The sequence below is a fragment of the Portunus trituberculatus genome, chromosome 36 (assembly GCF_017591435.1).
Source record: "Portunus trituberculatus isolate SZX2019 chromosome 36, ASM1759143v1, whole genome shotgun sequence".
In the NCBI taxonomy this organism is placed as follows: Eukaryota; Metazoa; Arthropoda; class Malacostraca; order Decapoda; family Portunidae; genus Portunus; species Portunus trituberculatus.
In genome coordinates, this window is record NC_059290.1 from 6,466,594 (window position 1) to 6,486,593 (window position 20,000).

General features: G+C 43.4%; 1 protein-coding gene and 1 long non-coding RNA gene across 9 annotated transcripts in view; both read left to right on the forward strand.

The window, feature by feature from the left end:
* The window catches only part of LOC123513404 (homeobox protein extradenticle-like), a 371,960-nt gene that overhangs the window by 277,621 nt on the left and 74,339 nt on the right, over positions 1–20,000 (forward strand). The gene's annotated exons all lie outside the window — the stretch shown is intronic.
* Positions 2,546–18,865, forward strand: LOC123513405. Its single transcript, XR_006677330.1, has 2 exons — positions 2,546–2,604; positions 18,643–18,865. It is a non-coding gene; the product is annotated as an uncharacterized LOC123513405 (long non-coding RNA).

Consider the following 20,000-nt stretch of genomic DNA (forward strand, 5'->3'; position numbering starts at 1 on the left):
AAGAAGAAGAAGAAGAAGAAGAAGAAGACAGGTAATTGACTCACACACACCTGACAGCACTAATTCTGCCCCGTGTCAGGTGTCAGGCCGCTGTCCGTGTGGTTGAGAACTTACCAATGGATTACTTGCACCCCTCGTTCGAACCCCTCTCCCCTCACCTTTCCCCTCACTCCCCTCACTCCCCTCTCCATCACCTCCTTCCCCTATATTCACCTGTTCCACTTATTTCCCCTTCTCTTTTCCTGATTCCTGTTTCGATTTGTCTATTTCTCTCTCTTCTCCCCTCACTTTTCCCCTCTTTCTCTCACCTGTTTTTCATATCTTTCCTATTCATGTTTTTTCCTCCCCTCATTTTTTCCCTTCTCTTTCTCTCACTCGCTTCCCCTCCCCATCTCTCGTCTCTCATCTTTTCTCTTCCCCTCACTTTGTTCACTTGTTCCCCTCATCTTTCTCATCTCGAAGTCCCAATTTTTTCTCTTAATTTCCCTTAGTCTCCCCTCATCCACTCATGAACCCTCACTCTGACCCCTAATTCCCCTTATCCACTCATGCTTTCCCCTCATTCTCCCCTCTCACATACATACTCGTATATATCCCTTATCTAATTATTATATATTTTGTTAAGACCTCTCACTTACTGCTCATTCCCCTCACTTTCACACACACTCAGTCACGCTTCTTTCATTTTCCCCTCACTCATTCCCCTCATCTCCCCTCACTCATCCCTCACTTTTACACTCTTTCTCACTTACACTACTTTCATGTTTCCTTCACTCATTCCCCTCATATCCCTCACTCATTCCCCTCATCTCCCCTCACTTCTCACCTATCCCACTTTCTCTCACTCACTCTCCCTTGACATCCTACTTACCTATATATCCTTCTCTCTCTCTCTCTCTCTCTCTCTCTCTCTCTCTCTCTCTCTCTCTCTCTCTCTCTCTCTCTCTCTCTCTCTCTCTCTCTCCCGGGTAGCTAATTAGACGCAGGTGAGTCCCGGAAGAAGATGAGAGAGAGAGAGAGAGAGAGAGAGAGAGAGAGAGAGAGAGTTTATGGATGTCAAGTTTAAATTCCTGATCTTCAAAGGGTGTGTGTGTGTGTGTGTGTGTGTGTGTGTGTGTGTGTGTGTGTGTGTGTGTGTGTGTGTGTGTGCGTGCAAAATACTCACCACCAAAGCTGAAGATGGAAGATTAGGAGAAAGAGAGAGAGGTGATGGAAGAGAGAGAGAGAGAGAGAGAGAGAGAGAGAGAGGGGGGGGGGAAGGGGGATCAGAATTCACAGGTAACATTTGAATACTCCCTAATTGATAATATATTCACCTGGCACCGTGACACCCTCCTACACTCAGACACACGGACAGATGAAGTGCCAACACGGTGCCTTTTTCAGGGTGCCAACAGCGTCACAAGCAGATGGCGAGATGGCACTGCTTACTGCTTACGCCTCTCTCCTCCTGGCACTCCCCTGGCACCCTTCTTCCCCTCCCCAGGCACTTAATTTTCCCCTCTTTTTGTATCTTCCTTTTCCTGTGATTTTCTTTTCCTTTGCCTATTTTCATTTTCTTCTATCTTTTTTTCCCTTTTTCTATATTTATTTGTATTTTTCTTTTTTTTTCGTCTAATTTTCCTCTTTTTTTTGTATCTTCCTTTCTCTTTTTTTACGTTTCTTATGATTTTCCTTTATTATCTACCTATTTTCCTATTTTTCTTCTTCTCTTTTTACTTTTCCTCCTTTTCTTTGTTTTTTTTTCCTCTTTTTGTATTTTCTTTCTTTTCCTTTTCCTGTTTTCTATTATTTCCCTCTAATAATAATTCAGTATTCGTTTTTCTTCTTTCCTTTGTTTCCCTTTATTTATTTATTTTTTATGTTTGCCTCCCTTTTTCCAGCATTTCTTTCCCTTGTTCCTCATCTATGTCATCCCTTTTCCCCTTTTCCTCCTATCCTCTCCTCCTTCCCCTTCGCATTTCTTTTCCTTTTCCTTCTTTGCCACACGTTTTTCCCCTCTTTCCTCTCCTTTGCTATCTCTTTTCCCCTTCTCCCTATCCCTCTCCCTTTGTACATCCTTTCATATTTCCCCTCTCCACCTCTCTTTCCTCGACATCACTTTTTCCCCCTCTCCCTTTTCCTCTCCCTCAATCTTATTTTTCCCTCTCTCTCCTCTGTGGACCTTTTCTCTCCTCAACATCTCTCCCTTTACCTTCTCTGCCACCGCCTTTTTTCCCTATCTAATTCCACCCCCTTCTTTCCTCTCTTTCCTCCTCCTCCTCCTCCTCCTCCTCCTTGGCACTCCCTGGCTCTCCTCCCTTGGCACTGGTCTCGGCTCGCCTTGCACCTGTTGGCCGGTGGAAATAATGTTGGGCTGAGAGTGAGTTAGAAACACTTTGATGATTATAAACGAACCACATATCTCTCAGCTTTGAACGTGTTTGCTAGCTAGGGTGGCGGAATGTCTGTGTGTGTGTGTGTGTGTGTGTGTGTGTAAGTGTGGTTTTTAGTCTGGGTATCTTTGTCATCTAAAACTACATGTATTTCACACACACACACACACACACACACACACACACACACACACACACACACACACACACACACACACACACACACATAGTTCACCAAAAAATGAAGCAATTGGAACTAAACACACACACACATAGAGAGAGAGAGAGAGAGAGAGAGAGAGAGAGAGAGACTAAAAGCAAACAACCTTGAGTTTATTTTCACCCATAACACTAAAAAAGAAACAAAAAAGAATAAAAACTAGAAAAACAAAACCGGAAAGAGAGACAAAAAGAAAAAAATAATAAACAAGAAGAGAAAAAGAAGAAAATAAAAAGAGAAAAAAATGAATGAAAATAAAAAAAAAGAAAACAACAAAAAGAAAAGGGAAAGTTATTTACGTCTTACCTGTTGACTGATTAATTAAAGTTAGGCAACCAGGTGAGAGCCGCGCGATAAGTCACGTTACGAAGAAAAACACCTGGCCATAACTCAGGTGTGCTCCCCCCACCCCCTCCTCCTCCTCCCCTCCCTTTACCCATAATTCCTTGTGCATGGCGGATGGTGGTGGTGGTGGTGGTGGTGGTGGTGGTGGTGGTGGTGGTCTTACAGCATCTTGACACTAAGAGAGAGAGAGAGAGAGTTTTATTTAATTTCTCTTTTCATATTTTTTCTTAATTTGAATATTATCAGTTTATTTTTCATTAATTTATCTTTTTTTCTCATTTCGTTTTTTTTTTTTCGTTTTTTTTTATTTCCTTTATTTTATTTTAATTTCCTGTTATTTTTTTATTTTCTTTTACTTTTTTCCTCTTTCCTTCGTCATTCTTCCCTTTCCTTCATTATTTTCTGGTTTTCTTCGTTACTTTCCCCTTTTCCTCCATCAGTATCTCCTTTCCTTCGTTACTTTCCCCCTTTCCTTCATTATTATTTTCCCCTTTCCTTCACTTTTCCTTTCCTTCATCACTTTCCCCTTTCCTTCATCACTTTCTCCCTTTTCTTCACTTTTCCTTTCCCTTCTCACTATTTCTCCCGGGGGGCGTCTCTTATTTTTCCGCCTGTTTTCCTTTTCTTTAATTTCCTTTTCCTCGGAGTAAGGGAAAAGAACATGTATGAGATAAGGGGAAACTTTGAACATGTATCACTTCCCTTTTTTCCCCTCGTTATTTCCCCTCTCGACTTTAATTCTTTGTGTTGTTGTTGTTGTTGTTGTTGTTGTTTTCTTGTTGCTTAATTCCTTCTGTCGTTGTTGTTATTGACATTATTATTGTTATTATTATTGTTATTATTGTTCTTATTATTATCATCATTATTATTATTATTATCATCGTCACTATCACATTACCGTATCAAAACAAACCCATCATCGTCACACACACACACACACACACACACACACACACACACACACACACACACACACACACACACACACACACATCGATCAACACCTTAAAAATTTTCCACCCTGTAAAGACGAACTAGTGAAAATAAGTAAACATTATGTGCTCGTGTGTGTGTGTGTGTGTGTGTGTGTGTGTGTGTGTGTGTGTGTGTGTGTGTCGTGGTGCTATAAGGGCTGTTTTGCCGTCGTGGAAGGCAGGGTGGGCGCCTCTTCCTGCGTCGGGAGGTGGCCAGCCAATCGCACACTATCTGGCTCGTAAGGTAGCGTGCGTACGAACCCTGGCAGGCGAGGCACATAACTCCCGCCCCGTGACAGCCTGGCCAATGGTGCTGTGGGATGCGCCTCTCTGCCTCTGTGCTGCCCGATCCCCTCCCCCCCCACCAATCCCTCCATACCCTTCTCTCCACTCCCTGCCTCCTACCCTCTTTGCCACCCCTGTTCTCTCCCTGCTTCTTTATCCTGTTCTACCTTCTTTGCTACCCCTGTTCCTCATTCACTAGTCTCTTTCTGTTCTCTCCTCCCTGCTCCATCCTCTCTTGCCCTCTCTTGCCTTCCACTCCCTGCCTCCTATCCTCCTTCCTTCCTTCCTTCCATCCTTGCCACCTGTTCTTCTCTCCCTGCCTCTTTACCCTGTTCTTCTACCTTCCTTTGCTACTCTCCTGTTCTCTTCTCCATGCCCTCCTCTGATCTCCACTTCTATTCTCCTTTCCTTTCTATCCTCCTTTGCTATCCTGTTCTCCTTTTGCTAGTCTCCTTATCTCCCTTCTTCCCCTGTTCTGGTCTCCCTCTTACTTTGTTTCTTCTTTCCTCCTATCCTCCACACACTCCCTCCTCCTCCTATCCTTCAGTCTTGCTTCCTTTCCTTCATAATCTCCTTTTCCTACAATTCTCCTTTCTTCCTTCCTATCTTCAATCCTTCCCTCTAAATCCTCCTTCATCCCTCCAATACTTCTACCTTTCCTCCAGTTCTTCTTCCTTTCCTCCAGTCATCCTTCAGTTCTTCCAATCCTCCTTCTTTCTCTCTAATCCTTCTTCCTTCCCTCCAAACCTCCTTCCTTCCCTCTCTAAGCAAACCATTCTCCCTTCCACTCTCCCCTTCTCCTCTCCCTTCTGACCTTCCTTCTTCCACCCTCCCTCCCTCCCTCCCTCCCTCTTCTCTCTCTCTCTCTCTCTCTCTTTTTCTTTACTCAATTATTCTCATTTCTCCCGTCTATCTCTTTTCATCATTTTCTTCCTTCACTGTTCCTTTTCATTATTCTCTCCTCTATTCCCTTCCACTTCCTTCAGTCTCCCTTTCTCTCTCTTTCCTCCATCCTGCCACTCCTCCTTTCCTCTTTCCATCATTCCTCTAATCCTTCTATCTCTCTCCCACCTCCTCTCCTTCACTTTCCTTCCATCCTTCTTCCTTCTCTTCCTCCTTCTCTCCGTCCTTCACTCAGACTTCTCCACACTGTCTTTTCTTCCCTCCTTGCACGTTTCTCCTTCCTCCTTCTCCTCCTCCTCCTCCTCCTCCTCCTCCTCCTCCTCCTCCTCCTCCTCCTCCTCCTCCTCCTCCTCCTCCTCTCGTCCCCCTCCTTGCGCTGTCTCTCTCCTCCTCCTCCTCCTTGCTCCTCCTCCTTCTCCTCCTCCTCCTCCTCCTCCTCCTCCTCCTCCTCCTCCTCCTCCTCCTCCTCCTCCTCCTCCTCCCTTCGCACGCTCAATAGTCCTACATTAAGCTAGGTTCCTTCCTCCAGAGCGGACCGACTCTCTCTCTCTCTCTCTCTCTCTCTCTCTCTCTCTCTCTCTCTCTCTCTCTCTCTCAGTCTACGCGTGACCTTTCTACCTCATCTAACTTGATCTACTTGTCTAATTAATCTTACCTGGCGTAACTTGACCTAACTTTGACACGCCAAACTAGACCTTACATAACCTCACCTAACCTTAATTAACTTCAACTAACCTAACCCAGCCTAACCTAACTAACCCCTCTTAACTCCCATAAAGTCTCTAATCAACCTCAACTAAACCTAACCTCACATGAATTAACCTAACATTTCCTTAGCTAACCTAACCTAACCCAATCTAACCTTACCTTAACGTAACCTAACCTAACCTAACCTAACCTAAGCTAATCCTACCTTACATTGCGTCACCTCACCTAACCTTACCTTACTTAACCTAACCTAACCTAAGCTAATCCTACCTTACATTACTTCACCTCAGCTCACCTCACCTCACCTCAGCTCACCTCACCTGTGTGTTTACCTGGCCTCAGTATTGCTCAGAGTAATTGCCCTCTGCACTTACTCTTGTATTGAGAGGCTGCGAGGTGGCGCGGTGGGTTCTTTATTTAATGGCAAGGAGGAGGAGGAGGAGGTGGTGGTGGTGGTGGTGGTGGTGGTGGTGGTGGAGGTGGAGGGGTGGAAGGGGGGGTGGAGGAGGGTGTTATATGCGAGAGTGTGGACCCATACTCGTAATTTCTGTGGACGTGACAGCCTGGTTCATGGTCCGGGGGTGGAGTGGTGGAGCAGGGTGGAGGTGGAGGATAGTGGGGTAGTGGAAAGGCGCCATCTTCTCTCTCTCTCTCTCTCTCTCTCTCTCTCTCTCTCTCTCTCTCTCTCTCTCTCTCTCTCTCTCTCTCTCTCTCTCTCTCTTCTTCTTCTCTTCCTCTTTCATTTTCTTTTTGTGTCTTTTTTCTTCCTTTCTCATTCTTCTTACTCTTCCTATTCTCCTCTTCCTTTTCCTCTTCCTCTTCTTCCATTCAGGTTACTCGTTCTCTCCACCACCTCACTGAATGCCTCATCAACACCACCTTCCTCCTCCTCCTCCTCCTCCTCCTCCTCCTCCTCCTCCTCCTCCTCCTCCTCCTCCTCCTCCTCCTCCTCCTCCTCCTCCTTACTTACCTCCTTCATATCACACACTCCATTCCCTTTGCCCACCCACGCCCTCCTTCACACACACACACACACACACACACACACACACACACACACACACACACACACGAGGGATATTCACCTGGATTACCTAATTATATGGAGTTGTGGAGTACAGGTGTGTGTGTGTGTGTGTGTGTGTGTGTGTGTGTGTGTGTGTGTGTGTTTGGCCAGTTCATTAAACATAGTGGCGGTGTAGTATTAGCATGACCTGAGTGAAGTCTCTCTCTCTCTCTCTCTCTCTCTCTCTCTCTCTCTCTCTCTCTCTCTCTCTCTCTCTCTCTCTCTCTCTCTCTCTCTCTCATCCGTCCAGCAAACCATGAAATCTAAGTTATATGAGGAATGTCTTCATGTCCTCCTCCTCCTCCTCCTCCTCCTCCTCCTCCTCCTCCTCCTCCTCCTCCTCCTCCTCCTCCTCCTTCCTTTTTCTTCCTCGCACTAATGGAATTGTGTTTTTCTCTCGCTGAATTAGTGTGTTGAGTCGCCTTTGTGTTGTAATGTGTTGTGGTGGTGCCTTGTTTTGCTTTGTTGCTCTGTGGTGTGTTCAGGAGGAGGAGGAGGAGGAGGAGGAGGAGGAGGAGTGAGATAGAAGAAAGGTACGTAAAAGACAAGTTGTTGTTTTTTTTCTTCATTTATTTTTTTTTTTCGTGAACACACACAGAGAGAGAGAGAGAGAGAGAGAGAGAGAGTACAAGAGCATTTTTTTTTTCCTTCTCTTTTTCTTCACTTAAAATATTCATGAATGTATAAATGAGTAATGTTCCCTCTCCCATTTTCTCTCGTGTGTGTGTGTGTGTGTGTGTGTGTGTGTGTGTGTGTGTGTGTGTGTGTGTGTGTGTGTGTGTGTGTGTGTGTGTGTTTGGCTCAGTATTCTCGTTTTCTCTATTTGAGTCTGAACGTCTCTCTCTCTCTCTCTCTCTCTCTCTCTCTCTCTCTCTCTCTCTCTCTCTCTCTCTCTCTCTCTCTCTCTCTCTCTCTCTCTGGAGCAGCTACCTTTACAATATCACACACATAAACACACACACACACACACACACACACACACACACACACACACACACACACACACAGAGAGAGAGAGAGAGAGAGAGAGAGAGAGAGAGAGCCACCTTTGAACACATAATCGTGTAACAAAGTGTGGTGTTCCTCAAGGAGAGACTTCAGACCGACGGGAGATGCTGGGAGTGACGGCCTGGGTGTGGTGGGGGGATAGGAGGGGCGTGGTTAGGGCGTGGGCGAGGGGAATGGGTGGCTGGGTGGTTGGGGAGGTTAATGGGGGGTAGGGTGGAGTCTGTTGGGTTACTTTTGTCATTTTGGTGAGAATTGATGGTGATGGTGATAGTGAAGGATTAATATATTTTTTTTATTATTTATTTATCATTTTCTTTTCTATCTATTTTGTATATTAATTTTTTTCACGAAGGACATTTATTTGATTTATTTTTTTCTTTCGTTTATTTTCTATTTACTTTATTTATTTGGTCTTATATTAAAGGATCTAGCTTAACCCCTTCAGTACCAGGACGCGTTTTCATATTCATTCTGCTTACTGTTTGGGGATTTTGTACAGCTTCAGAAACTCATGTAGGGGATTGAAATAGTGAATACAGCGGCCATTAATCTTCTGACCTCCATTGACCCTTCTTAATGTCAATAAAATCGTCTTGTCACACCAAAAAATCATGATAAAAATGCGTTCCAGTACTGAAGGGGTTAAGGGATAAGGGGCAAGTGGTAAGGATAAGGGATATAGAACCTAACATAACTAATGGGTGAGAGACAAAGGGTAAGTTAAGAGGTTAGAGATGATTAAGGAATAGGTTTACGGATAAGAGCAAATATTGTAATGGGGAAAGATAGGGGTAAGGAATATATATAAAGTGGATAATGGGTGCAATCTAATGGGTAAGGAATGTAGATTAGGATTAAGGGCCTATATCTTAATGGGAAAAGATAATTCAATGGGTAATATGCTATGGAGATAATGGGTATAAGGCAAGGGGACTGGCGACTGAGTGGGCCTTTTTTATTTATTTATTTATTTTATTTATTTATTTATTTTGTCCTTGTCCAGTGTTTCCCTCTTCCATAAAAAAAAGGGGGGATAATGGCTCGAGTAACAGATAATGGAGGTCGTTAAGGGATAATGGACAAGATGTACTTTAAACGAATGGGTAATTTAATGCATAAGGAACAGAGTGAAGAATAAGGAGATGTGTGAATGGATTGGATAAAGGGTGTAGGGGAAGGAGTAATGGAAATGTAATTTAATGGACAAAGAATAGGTAAAAAGAGTAAAGGGATTGATAAATAGATAGATAGATAGATAGAATGAATGACAATACTACCATTTTTTATTATTTTTTTTTTTTTTTTTTTTTTTGTAGGGCGAGCAACAGAAATAGCTCTAAAAAAAAAAAAAAAATAGAAAAAGCCCACTGAAGAATATACGTTTATTTGAAGATAGGGAATAAGGTACTGATAGATAAATACATAGATAGAGAGAGATAGTTTAATAGATAGAGACTGAAGTACATGCGTCACTTTGAAGATTGGAAATAAAAGACTAATAGATAAATAGATTGATTGATAGATAGATAGATAGACACTACCATACATATTTTAAGGAGCAACAAAAATAACTAGAAAAATAACAAAAAGAAAATTAAATACGTACGTTTATTTGAGTTATGAAGCAGAAGGCGACGAAGGAGGAGGAGGAGGAGGAGGAGGAGACATAAGCAACTTTCCTTTATAGATAGATAGATAGACAGATAGACTGACACCACCATACATTTTTTTAAGGAGGAAACAAAAATAACTAAAAAAAAATTACGTACGTTTAAGTTATGAAGCAGAAGGCGACGAAGGAGGAGGAGGCGACGGCTTTCCCTTTATATATCAAGCCATAAAGTGAAGACTAAGAGGACGGACGCGCTGTAAGTTGTAACTGTGGGCGTACGTTATGCTAAGCTACTTAACGCCCCGCCTCTCTATCTCGCCCAATTAGGTACCATGTCATTCTTAACATAAACTGGGATTTCACTCGTATTTTCCCTGTGCCTTTTACTCTCTCTCTCTCTCTCTCTCTCTCTCTCTCTCTCTCTCTCTCTCTCTCTCTCTCTCTCTCTCTCTCTCTCTCTCTCTCTCTTTTTTATTTTCTTATCATTTTGGTGGTCGTGGGCCTCTATCTCTTTGTTTCTCTCCGATTTCTCTCTCTCTCTCTCTCTCTCTCTCTCTCTCTCTCTCTCTCTCTCTCTCTCTCTCTCTCTCTCTCTCTCTCTCTCTCTCTCTCTCTCTCTCTCTCTCTCTCTCTCTTTTCGTCTTCCTTGATTTTTGTCTTCATTGCATCTTCTCTCCCGCCTCCTCCTTCCCCTTCCTCCTCCTCCTCCTCCTCCTCCTCCTCCTCCTCCTCCTCCTCCTCCTCATTGATGATCTGCCACATACATCAGTTGTGGGATAAAAAAATTGTAATATTTATTTTATGCATCGTGCTCTCAGAATTAAAAGTAGGTTCACATCTCTCTCTCTCTCTCTCTCTCTCTCTCTCTCTCTCTCTCTCTCTCTCTCTCTCTCTCTCTCTCTCTCTCTCTCTCTCTCTCTCTCTCTCTCTCTCTCTCTCTCTCTCTCTCTCTCTCTCCTTCTTCTTCTTCTCCTTCTCTCGTGCTTTTGTTCCTCCTCCTCCTCCCTCTCCTCCTCCTCCTCCTCCTCCTCCTCCTCCTCCTCCTCCTCCTCCTCCTCCTCCTCCTCCTCCTCCTCCTCCTCCTCCTCCTCCTCCTCTTCACTAACATATAAGAACAAAGCTTTTAAAGTTTTCATCACACATCAACTTGAAGACACATCCTCACCTCGTCCAAAGAGAGCGAGAGAGAGAGAGAGAGAGAGAGAGAGAGAGAGAGAGAGAGAGAGAGAGAGAGAGAGAGAGAGAGAGAAAGCAGTTCGAGATTTTAGCAGGAAAAAAAAAGTAACGCTACGAAACTTTTCCTTCTTTCCTTCTTTTTCTTCTTTTTTTCTTCTTCTTTATTGAGTTTATATAAATCCAAATTATTTTTTATACCTGCCTTGAAATCAGCGGGTAACATTGCACACCTAAAGAGAGAGAGAGAGAGAGACCAGGTGTGTTTCTAAAGATATATCACCAAATTTTCCCATCAATCCCTTACTAGTACACCAGTTGACCTGTTGAATATAAAGATGAATTACAGGTGTGGACGTACAGGTGTTGAATTAAAGGTACAGTGTCTTATAGGCGAGGTGATAATTTGATGACACACAGGTAGAGACTTACAGGTGTTAATTAACCTCTTCAGTACTGGGACGCATTTTTATCTTGAGTTTGTGTGTGATTAAACGATTTTCTTAACATTATGAAGTGTCTATGGAGGTCAGAAGATTAAAAGCGAGAGTCTTCACTGTTTTAATCCTCACATAAGTTTCTGAAGCTGTATTAAATGACCAAATAGTAAAGGGAATAAATATGAAAACGTGTCATGGTACTGAAGAATACAGGTATAAAGACTGACAGGTAAACTACACACTAACAAATAACGTACACGTAAACTTAACGTAACCTGAATTAACGTAGAAATGAACGAATGAATAAAGATAAGTAAAAAGTAATACAAATATCAAAAAAATAAAGTAAAGAACATAATTTAATCGTATTAGAGTGAGTGAGAGTACGTTAGGGTGCGCTAAGGTGAAGAGAGAGCTAAGGTAAGGGTGAGAGGGGTGAGTGACAGGGTGGAGAGGGTGTAAAAAGGCAAAGATTAAAGATGTGGTAAATTGAGTGAGGGTGGAGGCAGGGTGAGGTGGAGTGAGGGAGTGTGGTGGAGTGATGGAGCAGGTGGCAGGGAGAGGGAGTGTGGCCTGGATTTAGGGGCTAGTGCTGAAACATTTGTGAGGAGGAGGAGGAGGAGGAGGAGGAGGAGGAGGAGGAGGAGGAGGAGAATGAAGAAGTAAAGGAAGAAGGAAAAAGTATAGATGGCCGAACTATACCACAAGAGAGAGAGAGAGAGAGAGAGAGAGAGAGAGAGAGAGAGAGAGAGAGAACAAAACGAAACAAAAAAAAGCTATAAGAAAAAAATTGAACCAAGAGAGAGAGAGAGAGAGAGAGAGAGAGACCCACGACAACAAAGTGAAAAAAAAAATCAAACCATAAGAGAAAAATCGAAAAAAAAACCGAGAGAGAGAGAGAGAGAGAGAGGGGGGGCAGGCTACGTTAACAAGCTATTCATGTGGTGGGAGGGGGAGGGGCAAGGCTCGAAGCAAAAGTAAAGGCGGGCATATACATCAACCTCCCAGTCTTGTCCCGGCTGACATATTTATGATAGAAAATTGCAAACTGGGAGGATGACCGTAGTGATGAGCCCGAGAGAGAGAGAGAGAGAGAGAGAGAGAGAGAGAGAGAGAGAGAGTGGTGGAAGATGTGGAATGAGGAAAGATGTGTGGTGAATTTGGTGATATTTTGTGTTGTGGTGAATTTGGTTAGTGAATTGTGGTGAGAGAGAGAGAGAGAGAGAGAGAGAGAGAGAGAGAGAGAGAGAGAGAGAGAGACAGACAGACAGACAGACAGAGAGGGAGAGAGGGAATGACACAGACTACAACACACACACACACACACACACACACACACACACACACACACACACACACACACACACACACACACACACACACACACACACCTTGCAATCACTCACACAGGTAGCTCAGGTAATAAGATAGCGGTGGTCGTGGTGGTGGTGGTGATGGAGGTGGTGGTGGTGGTAGTGGTGGTGATGGAGGTGGTGGTGGTGGTGGTGGTGGTGGTGGTGGTGGTGGTGGTGGTGGTGGTAACAAGTGTGTGTTAATGAGGCAGCGTTTATCAGGTACGACATCTGACACCTGACGGAGAACAGGTAGAAAGGGAGGAAGGTTTCGACTCTCTCTCTCTCTCTCTCTCTCTCTCTCTCTCTCTCTCTCTCTCTCTCTCTCTCTCTCTGGTATGAGGGAAAAAATCATGATAATTCCAATGATAACTAGAAAATTAAGGTACACAAAATAAATAATAATAATAATAATAATAATAATAATAATAACAATAACGAATATAATGATGATAATAGTGTTGTGATAATGGTATTGATAATAAAGATACTGACAAAGAGAGAGAGAGAGAGAGAGAGAGAGAGAGAGAGAGAGAGAGAGAGAGAGAGAGAGAGAGAGAGAGAGAGAGAGAGAGAGAGAGAGAGAGAGAGAGAGAGAGAGAGAGAAATGAATGCACACACACACACACACACACACACACACACACACACACACACACACACACACACACATGCACACACACACACACACACACACACACACCACACTCGTCATCATTACCACGTAAGATAACGAAATGAACGAAAATAAATGACTAAGGTTAAGGAAAATTGATTGATGGAAATAACACGTAACTTTGTAAAAATGATGGTACTTTTATTCAGATTAAAAAAAAAAAAAAATTAAATATAGAAGTGGATGAATAAATGTAAAGAAAAAATGCCACTACGAATACATAATGATAATACAAACAATTACCTGAAGCCTTGAAGAAAATTATTAACATTTCTTTTAATCACAATAAGAAAAATGATAAGAAATGGGTGAATATATAGAATTACGCCATTATTTCTCACCTTACCTGTATTTCCCTTACTAATTAACACCTGCACACCTGGTCACCTCATTTCTATCCGGAACCAATCAATCCTTCAAATTATCCTGGACTTTTGGCTAACTCTACTAACCTTTCAGGGAACTGGCAATCAAGTGGGTCTTGTTTTAATGTTTTTATCATATTTACTTATTTATTTTTCTTTATTTGTTGTTTTATTTATTTTTATTTTCATTTTCATTTTTCCCTTGGCCAGCTTCCCCTCTTCCTTAAAGAAAAAAATCATCACATTGTTACCTTTATACACCAAATAGTAATAATAAATGATGAATATATAGATTTACCTTACCTGTCTTACCTTACCTGTACTAATTAAACCACCACACCTGAGGATTCCAACATGTACTTTAGAATTTAGGACCTTTGCTTACCTTTCCTCATTACACCTGTACACTTGTTAATACCTGTTGATTAATTAACTCACGTGTCTTTTTCCTCCCCAGGTGAGTGTGTGGCACCGTGACGACTCAGGTAAACTCATTAATAGGTAAATAAACAAGACAAGGTGGATCTCTTACTAATTACAGGTAAGTAAGTGTGGTGTTCTCTCTCTCTCTCTCTCTCTCTCTCTCTCTCTCTCTCTCTCTCTCTCTCTCTCTCTCTCTCTCTCTCTCTCTCTCTCTCGTTTATTTATTTCAGGGGAGTGAGCTTGACGTGGTTGTGTATAGAGGAGGAGGAGGAGGAGGAGGAGGTGGAGGAGCAGCAGGGGGAGGAGGAGGAGGTGCAACAAACAGGGGACAACAAATGGTGTGGAAGGTATACCCGCCATCCTCCTCCTCCCCCACCTCCTCCTCCTCCTCCTCCTCCTCCTCCTCCTCCTCCTCCTCCTCCTCCTCCATAAACAATCACTCTGTAAGGGAAAATCGATGTTAATCACAAAATCGACACCTTTTCATAACGTTTTTTCAATAGAGGTGATGTATTTCAACGTTATAGTAGTAGTAGTAGTAGTAGTAGTAGTAGTAGTAGTAGTAGTAGTAGTAGTAGGTAGGCTTAGTTAGGCCTCTTGTTTTCCCTCTCTATTTATTTCTTTTTTTTTTTTTTTTTTTTGTACGTTTCTTTTTTTTCGTGTTTTTTTGTTGATAAAGTGTTTGTAAATAGGGTGACTTGATATTGTCCTCCTCCTCCTCCTCCTCCTCCTCCTCCTCCTCCTCCTCCTCCTCCTCCTCCTCCTCCTCCTCCTCCTCCTCCTCCTCCTCCTCCTCCTCCTCCTCCTCCTCCTCCTGGTCTACCTGTCTCACATATTTCACTTGCCCTTGATCTCTCACCTGCCTAATCTTGAGAGAGAGGGAGAGAGAGAGAGAGAGAGAGAGAGAGAGAGAGAGAGAGAGAGAGAGAGAGAGAGAGAAGGACCATAGTTATTATCTTTATTTCCCTTCTTCTACAAAAACTTTATGAGAGAGAGAGAGAGAGAGAGAGAGAGAGAGAGAGAGAGAGAGAGAGAGAGAGACAGAGGCGGCCATTTATAAAGAACTATTTCTAAACAACACTGACGTCCGGTCCTATAGTTCTAGCGGAGAAGGAGGAGGGAGGAGGAGGAGGAGGAGGAGGAGGAGGAGGAGGAGGAGGAGGGAGAGAAAATCCAGCAAATCCTTGGAGGAGAAAGAAAGGGAGAGAGAAGATGGGAGAAGAGCAGCAGGAAGCATGGAGGAGAATAAAGAGTAGTAGGAGGAGGAGGAGGAGGAGGAGGAGGACACAGGAAAAGGAGAGAAGAATGTGAGATTAAGAGGAGGAGGAATTTAAGAGAGGAAACAGGAAGGAAATGGAGGAACGCAAAGAGGAAGAGGGAAAGATGGATGGTGACTTGCAGAACAGATGAGAGGAAGAGAAGAGGAGAAGGAGGAGAATAAAGAGGAGGAGGAGGAGGAGGAGGAGGAGGACAAAGCAAGTGCAGGTCACGTTTGCCTTAAAAGAAGTCACTAACCACTACTTCATATCCTCCTCCTCCTCCTCCTCCTCCTCCTCCTCCTCCTCCTCCTCCTCCTCCTCCTCCTCTTAAGTCTCTTCCCTTTTTTCCCCTCTTTCCTCGCACCTCCAACTTTTCATTCCCAGCCATTTTCTCCTCCTCCTCCTCCTCCTCCTCCTCCTCCTCCTCCTCCTCCTCCTCCTCCTCCTCCTCCTCCTCCTCCTCTCGATCACATACCGAAATGGAAGAAGGAAAGAAAGAAAATATTAAAGAAAGACTGCAACTATTATAAATGAAGAGGAAAAGAGGAAAAGAGAAAAAGAAAGAAAGGAAAGAAAACAGAATGTGAATTAATGTATTTTGTAGCGAAGTTGTGTATTAGGATAGAAAAAAACTATGGATTTTTCTTTCACTGTGGTTGTTATTATATTTCATTAATGCGTTACTTTAATTGGTGGTGATGTTAATAAGGAAGAAAACGAAAGAAAAGATTCTCTCTCTCTCTCTCTCTCTCTCTCTCTCTCTCTCTCTCTCTCTCTCTCTCTAGTAGAAGGCGGTGAAGAAGGAAGAGGAGAAAAAAACTTTAGCAAAAACAACCTTCTACTTGAGATTAGGAAGGTGGTGATGGTGGTGGTGGTGGTGGTGGTGGTGGTGGTGGTAGGGTGATGGTGGTAGTATTGTGGTGATGGGTGAGGGTGATAGTGTCCTGGTGTGGTGGTACTGGGTGTAGGATGAAGTGTGGTGGTGTATTGTAAAGGGTGTGATGTTGATGGTGTAGGGTGAAGGATGTGGTGGTGTAGGGTGTAGTGTGACGCGTCAGGGTGAGCTGTGGTGGTGTAGAGTGGAAGGTGTTGTAAGGTGTTGAGTTTAATCAAGAGTGTGGTGGTGTAGGTGTGTAGGGAGAAAGGTATAGTGGTGTAGGGTGTAGTGTGAGGTGTCAGGGTGTAGGATGTGGTGGTGTAGGGTAAAGGGTGTGGTGTGGTCACTGTAGGGTGTTGGGGTGTATGGGTGAGGGTGTCGTGGGTATGTGGAATGTGTTGGGTGGGTCGTTGTGAGGGTGTGACTGTGAGTGAGCGGTGACAGATGGTGTTAGAGTGTGTAAGGTGAAGTGTGAGGGTGTTGTGTGTGTGTGTGTGTGTGTGTGTGTGTGTGTGTGTGTGTGTGTGTGTGTGGGGTGAGGTTCTGTATACTGTACATTTCATCAAAGTAAACTAGAAAAATACACTCAAAATTAATACTGTCTGGAAAATTAACCTAACCTAACCCAACCCAACCCAGTTCAAACTTTTCTTAACCTAACCTAACCTAACCTAGCCTAGCCTTGCCTAACCCACCCCAACCAACCCAACCCAACCCAACCCAATTTAAATTTTTCTTAACCTAACCTAACCTAGCCTTACCTTGCCTAACCCATCCTAATCCAGCCCTACCTAACCTAGCCTTATCTAACCTAACCTAATCCAGCCTTACCTAACCTAGCCTTGTCTAACCTAACCTAACCTAACCTAGCAAATCATAAGAAAGAGAAAGGGAGAAAGAAAAGAAAAAATATGACTTAATTTTATGGAAGGAACGTTAGTAAGGAAAAATTTACTGGCGGGAGATAGAATTGTGTGTGTGTGTGTGTGTGTGTGTGTGTGTGTGTGTGTGTGTGTGTGTGTGTGTGGGCGCGCGCCATAATTACGCGTCTGCCACTGCCGGGGTAATATTCGTGAAGGCTGCACAAAAGACACCACAGCAACAACAACAAAAGAGTCTGCCAAGTATTATTCTCATTGTCTTTTTAATGAAGGTCCTGCCTGGGGTGCTCTCTCTCTCTCTCTCTCTCTCTCTCTCTCTCTCTCTCTCTCTCTCTCTCTCTCTCTCTCTCTCTCTCTCTCTCTCTCTCTCTCTCTCTCTCTCTCTCTCTCTCTCGTGTGTGTTAATGGACAGAAGGTTTCAATTATATATATTAGTTTGTCACGTAGCGTAGCACTTAGAGGAGAGTGACTGACCTCTTGTGTGGACTGAAGAGGAAGAGGAGGAAGAAAGGAGACTATATAAGGAGATAGGAAGCCAGGAAGAGGAGGAGGAAAGGAGATAGTAAGCCAGGAAAAGAAGGAAAGGAGACTACATAAGGAGATAACTAAGCCAAGAAGAAGAGAAAAAGGAGACTACGAAAGGAGATAGAGGAAGAAGAGGAGGAAAGGAGAAAGGAAGCCAGGAAAAGGAGGAAAGGAGGCTACATAAGAAGATTGTAAGCCAGGAAAAGGAGGAAAGGAGACTGCAAAAGGAGGAGGAAAGGAGACTACATAAGGTGGAGGTAAGCCAGGAAGAAGAGGAAGAGAGGAGACTACATAAGGAGATAGTAAGCCAGGAAGAGGATGAAAAAAGGAGATAGGAAGCCAGGAAAAGGAGGAGGAAAGGAGACTACTTAGATGGAGGTAAGCCAGGAAAAGGAGGAGGGAAGGAGAACACTATAAGGAAGTATTGGAGGAAGGTGGAATAGGTAGAGATGGAGATGAGGAGTGGAGAGATGTGGAGGTATGAGAGTGGAATGGAGTAGGTGGAGGCTTGGAAAGGGAGGAGGAAAGAAAGTGGAGTGTGGAGATACGGAAGTGGAGGTGGAGGTAGTGGTGGTGGTGGTGGTCGTGGAGTGTGACAGGTGGACACAATGCTGCCAATTAGTGAAGTGGTAGAAAGGGAGGAAGAGGAGGAGGAGGGAGGGAGGAAGGGAAAGAGGGGAGGAGAGAAAATTGAAAGACTCCCCACTCGCCTGAAGCCAAAAGAGAGAGAGAGAGAGAGAGAGAGAGAGAGAGAGAGAGAGAGAGAGAGAGAGAGAGAGAGTACACGAAGCTCCTTGCAGTGACACCACGTGAGAGGTAAATAATAGGAAAACGAGGCACTGATTCCAAAGGTGCTGTGTGCAGGTGTGGCGTGGGGTGTCTTGACCTCCACACCTGCCAACACCAGACCACACCAGACCACCACAGGTACTCCACAGGTGACACATGTTAATTAATCCGTTATTCTTATCAATTGCATTTCATATATTCTTCTTTTCTCTTTCTTTCATTTTTTCCTCATCTTCAGAGAGAGAGAGAGAGAGAGAGAGATATGTTAGGTAAGGTCGTGTTAAAGAAAAAGTTTATTAGAGTTATGTTAGTTCAAGTTAGGTTAGGTCAGGTCAGGTCAGGTCAGATTAAAAGTTAGGTGAAATTAAGAGTAGATGAAGTTAAAGCACACACACACACACACACACACCGCGTCTGCACTGTGAGGGGAGAGACGTAGCCAGACGCACGACAGAAGTAATGAGGAAAAGGGAGGAGGATAAAATAAGATAAAGTAGTAGATGCGAGGGAAGTAATGAAGGGAGGAATGGAGTAGATAAAGAATGGAGAATATGGATGCGGATCAGAGCGCCGATAAAGGGGAATAATAAAGAGAAGGAGGAAAATAAAGCAAAGATAGGGAAAGGGAGCCGTGAGGATAAATAAAGAAGGAGATAAGTTAGCGAAGGAGGAGATGAAGAGGAGGAGGAGGAGGAGGAGAAGGAGAAGAAGGAATGGGAAAATGAGTGAGAGGAGAATAGATGTAGGAATGATAAGTGGTAGAAGGGGATAACTAGTCAGAAAGTGAAGAAAAGAAAGATGAATATACAAATCGAAGAAGAAAAGAAGAGAAACAAAAAAAATAGAATCAATAAGGAAAAGAAAAATAGAAAATATGCAAAGAAATAGAGGAAAATGAATAAAGGATGATGGAGAAAGGGAAAGAAGAGAAAGAGGAATATAGGAAATAAGGAAAAAAGGAAATAGAAAGTTAATAGGAAAAGATACGAAAAGAAAATGATGAATAAGATTAAAACAAAAAAAAAAGAAAAAAAAAGGAAATGGCAAAACTGAGATAGACGAGAAAGATGAGAAGAGAAAAAAAATAAAATGAAGGAAAAAGAAGAAATAAATGAACAGAAAAGAAGAAAAGGATAAAGGACGAAAAATAAATGACGGAGGAAGAATAAAAAAAAGATGAGGATTAGAAGAATGAAATGGAGAAGAAAAAGGAGGAGGAGGAGAAGAAGAAGAAGAAGAAGAAGAAGAAGAAGAAGAAGAAGAAGATACGGCCGAGTGCTTTCCTTCACTTGTCCTGACAGAATCAAAATACAGGGAGATATAGGTTGACAGCGGCCGACAGAGTACACAAAAGGGATCTCTCTCTCTCTCTCTCTCTCTCTCTCTCTCTCTCTCTCTCTCTCTCTCTCTCTCTCTCTCTCTCTCTCAGAACACGAAAGACAATAGATTTTTCGCCATCGTGTTCTTTATCTTTCTCTCTCTCTCTCTCTCTCTCTCTCTCTCTCTCTCTCTCTCTCTCTCTCTCTCTCTCTCTCTCTCTCTCTCTTTTATCTCCTTTTTTTCTGGTTTCTAAGACGGATGACGCCAAGAAGTGTGCTCAGCTCTCGCGACCGCCCGAGCAAACTAGCGCAAGTGGCAGGTGTGTGTGTGTGTGTGTGTGTGTGTGTGTGTGTGTGTGTGTGTGTGTGTGTGTGTGAGGGAAGGAATGTGTGGTAGGGGCAGTGGAGTGATGTTCTTCGTGATC